This window comes from Pinus tabuliformis, chromosome 3_2, assembly GCF_031772625.1.
Source record: "Pinus tabuliformis cultivar Carrire ecotype Pingquan chromosome 3_2, CPIR1, whole genome shotgun sequence".
Lineage (NCBI taxonomy): Eukaryota > Viridiplantae > Streptophyta > Pinopsida > Pinales > Pinaceae > Pinus > Pinus tabuliformis.
The window spans coordinates 1,065,185,056-1,065,189,838 of NC_142302.1; positions in this window are offsets into that span (position 1 = coordinate 1,065,185,056).

Here is a 4,783-nt window from a genome sequence, read left to right on the forward strand (position 1 = left end):
TTTCAAACAAGTCATGAAGAATGAATTTGAAATGACTGACTTAGGGTTGTTGAGACACCTTTTGGGCATAGAAGTGAAGAAAATAGAAAATGGAATTTTTATTTATCAAGCAAAGTATGTGGCAGACATTTTTGAGAGGTTGAATTTGAGTAAAGAAGATTGCATCAGCAATGTCAATATGACATTATACAAGAGTATGATAGGCATCTTGATGTATTTCACTACCACTAGGCTAGATATAATGTATACAGTGAGTCTAGTGTCGAGGTTCATGGAGAAAACCAAGGAAACACATTGGTAAGTAGTGAAAAGGATTCTAAGGTATGTCAATGGAACAAAACAATATGGTTTTTTGTATGCTACAATAGATTATTTCAGGTTGGTTGGTTACACTGACAGTGATTGGGCAGGAAGTGTCGATGACATAAAGAGCATGTGAGGATATGTTTTTCATTTGGGTTCTGGAGCTGTTTCATGGGCCTTCAAGAAGCAGCTGATAGTTTCATTGTCAATAGTAGAAGATGAATATGCCGTCAAAAAAGTAGTATCGTGTCAAATAGTTTGGATGAGAAGGATGGTGAGGAATCTTCATCATGACTAAGGGAGAATGACAACACCTCAAAAATTCAATTATCAAAGAATTCTATTTTTCACAAGAGAACCAAGCATATTGATGTTAAATATCATTTTATCAGAGAGTTTATTAACAATGATGAAATTGTGTTGCAGTGCTGCAGGTCACGGGAACAATTTCCTGACCTTGTCACAAAGCCATTAGCACATGAAAGTTTTATTTACCTTAGAGACTATTTGGGAATTGTCAATGACAGAAGTTGTTCTTAAGGGTGAGTGTTGGAAATAATAATCACAATCACCATCTTAAAAACACTAACAAAAACCATGCTTTCTTAGTTCACTACTGCAGGGTTGTGATTTTGTTTGCGGGCGGAAGGACTGAAGTCAGAGAAGAAGTAAAATGCTGACCATTCCACAACACAACAGAGAGTTTAATGCATTTAATGAATTTTGGTAAATAGGTATGGGCAAACATTTACTCCACGACTGTTTCCCACACTCCACAACACCTACATGTTCATAAAACCATTTATTGTGTAAAATCACCCATGTTGTGTATTAATGTTTTTCTTTGTCAAGTAATAATGTAAAATTTGTATGTTGAGATAAATATGAATGTAAAAGTCACTTGAAAGTTAGAGAGCGAGAGAGGGTGAAATTCTGTGAGGTAGTGAGGAGAAAATTATGGAGGAAATATTGGTGGGCACATGAAAACCAGTTTCACAAAGTTTTATAGACATTTACTCCACAACCCCAGTGATGCGTAAATCATAGTAAGTCTTTTCTATTTTCATTGGAGATGCAACCTCCATTTATCATGCAAATGCATTTTCCTATGTTTTGAAATATAATACAAAGTATGTTATGTTGCGATGTGGTCTTAAACCTTCATGAGTAAATTTACCACAACCTTTTTTGTTTCTACTTTATTTTGTCGTGAGTTATTTCCTGTGTATTATTTAAGCCTCTGTGTAGTTGTGATATCCTTGCCACAACATAAGACTTACCTTGCTACAACTGAATTCTGAGCCAGACTCCTCTCCTTTGCCCCTACAAAATTGTTTCTAACATTATTCTTATGACTACGTACATTGAAAAGAGTGTTATTCTGTGGAAGAGTGGACTAACATATATATATATATATATATATATATATATGATCTAACCTATCCTATAGGTTGCTAGCTAAGATGTGTCAAGGCCATAATAATCTTAGGATGGATAGCTGACTCGGCTTCCCATGCCCTCATATCTATTATGGCTCTAGGGACTGAACATGGGCCATTATAAATAAAAACATATAAAAGTATAAAAAAATTTCAAAAGAGTGAGAGCAGAAAAACTTAAACTCATGATAACATTCACCATTAGATGAATCTCAGAGGAAATACCTTCATTGTTGGATGAATCTCAGAGAAAACCCCTTTGTCATTGGATGAATATCAAAGGAAATTCCTCCATCGTAGCCATATGTAACATGCTAAGATTATTTCTCACAGAAGTTTGGGGGGAAGGTTCTGTCGAGAACTCCTAAGATATTTTTCCCGAAGAAGGGTTTTTGCTGAAAGGTTTTTGTCGAGAATATTTTCTGCTCATAATGGTTACCTCTAACAAGAGTTTCCTCTAAAATGATGTTATAGGAATGGGCCCAAGTGTGTTTTTACTTTGAGGAAGGTTTTCACCAAGAAATGTTTTTCTCCAAGGTGAGTTTCCCTTTAATTGACATGGAAAGCCTTGGAACCTCGGACCTCATTGATTTAGGAACTTGGTGTCTCAAATTTTCTCCTGAGGGTTTTCATTTGAGAAATTTTCCTCCAGGATGACATGGTGGTGGTGAGCCAAGTGCATGTTGCTGCATATCATGCGAGGACATGTGGAGAGGGGGCGCCAATGTGCTTATGTAAGAATTAGAGTATGAACAGGTTGGAAGCTAATACACAATTCCATATGGTGGTATGGAGGCTAATTGGAACAACCATGGTGGCACCACATGGGGACCATGTGGATGTCATGTGGTGCAGGGATGATGTGGATCTAAATTTTAAGTGGCCATAACTTCTGATTCGAAGGTCAGATCGACAAAATTTATATTAGCAGAATCATCTCGATGAGATGAACACATTGGTGTCATTCGTTTGAATTTGTATGGAAGTTGAAAAGGATAAAAAAAATTAGACCCCATTTCTATAACGCTACCTTGGATTTTGGGTCAGCATAGCAACTGCCCTTTTTCTTCCTTAGTAGAGGCTAGGGATGGTAAGGGGTTTTGCTATATATGGATACATAGTGTGAATATATGATTGTAGTGACAAAGAAAAGATTTTAAGACCTATTAATATGGTTGAGTGAATGATGGTGATTTGAATCTTGTGCTAAATGGGGGTGAGAGTTAGATATCCATGCAATGAAAGCATGGTGGAGGCATGTGTAAAGGTAATTTTTTGTGCCTAGAAACCCTAGCTGAAATAATATATTTTTCTCTACATGAAACGTTTGGTTGTGAACTCTATGGAGAATGGGGAAAGGTTGTGGACATTGGTGTGGTAGTGAGGTGAAGAAGGAATGAGCTTGGTGGCAACAATGATTAAAGGGAGCATGCGATCGACTAGCAGTTGAAGGACATGGTAATGTTCTCTAAGAATAGGGGATTATTATTCCTTTAGTGATGAATTGGTCAGATGTTCATGGATTCAAATGTTTTGCTCTAATAAAATAAGCTTGGAACAACAATAAATATTGAAGTTGTGAAGTAAGAAATCATGTATGGTAAGAATTAGTGGGATAAGTATGTGGATATGATGATGAGCTTTGGTATGAGTTTATTTCTACTATCTTTTGAAATACATAATGATGTCCTTGGATGAAAATGGTTAGTTAGGAAATGGTTTTTTGAAAATCAAAATATAAATGGCTACCTCACATGGTCGTTAATGCCAGAACTTGTTTCCATTTTTCATGTATATAGTCACAACGAGAATGAATTTGAAGGAGCATATGTACAAAAAAATGTTTTTCACTGGTATGTAGGTGGCTAGGCCTTTAATGAAAAAGACAAATGCATCTAAATCTACTCATGTGACTCATTATGGAGAGCCCAAAGTCACCACGTGATTGGGATATGTATGAGGAGGTCAAAGAGTAGGAGTTTTCGATCACTGAAGGCATCAACCAAGAAGGCATAGAAATTATAATATTTTTAATTTGGGAGTTTCTCGAGAACTTAAGGCATTGTTTAGGTAGGTAGAACAATTGATGCAGGAGCATACAACTCAACAATTTCATTATGTTTTAGTTGACTTAGGGTGTCTTGTGTTTTCAAGGAAGTTGGATTCCTATGCATGTAATTATTAATGTTCTAAGTGATTAGAATAGGAATTAATTAGATATTGTGAGGACATTTGTAAATTCTCTCGAATGTAGGAGAACATGGTTGATTAATGATGATGAGAGAGTTAGAAATCAATTGTAAGTCTTGGACTAGAAAGTGGTTTCATGATTCAAGGAACTAAAGAGGATTCTCATGGATTAATTGGAGTTAAAAGTGGAATTAGAGGATATTTAGGAGTTAGTTGAACAGATTAAGGATCTGAACCAGAATTAGTTCAACAGAACCTTTTGTATAAATGTAAGCCTAAAAGGCATAAAGAGTGAGTAGTTAAAGGCGTATTTAGAGAATAGTTAGTGAGTCAAAGAGTTAGATTGTAAGCCTACGGGTAGGAGAAGAAAGGCCACTGATTAGAAAATCAGGCCAAAGAGAGACTTTTGTGTAAATACTTGTTTATTAATACAAACAACTTGATTTGGAGTTCATGTGTGTGTATTGAGTAATTAAGATCTAGATCATGTATGATTTTGAGTTATTCTACATAACTTAGGTTGCAAGTGCAGATTAGAGGAGAAATACAGAGAAGAGTAATAGAGAGGTGTTATGGATTTGTACACGTCGACGATACAGGAGGAAGCCTTTAGTGTTAGAGTGAAGCTGGAGGAGCATAAAGGAGTGAGTGGAGTTAAGTTAAGGAGAGAATTGTGGCAAAACAACAAACGACCAGAACTGTGAAGGAAGCCGAAACCACAGAAAGACATTGAAGAAACAAAGAGCAGCGGGGGTAGGAGAGAAGAAATTCCCTTGATCATTATTGAAGTCCTGCAATTGATCTTATCCATTGATCACAAAAGTCAATGCTCACGTCATAGTCAATTGCGG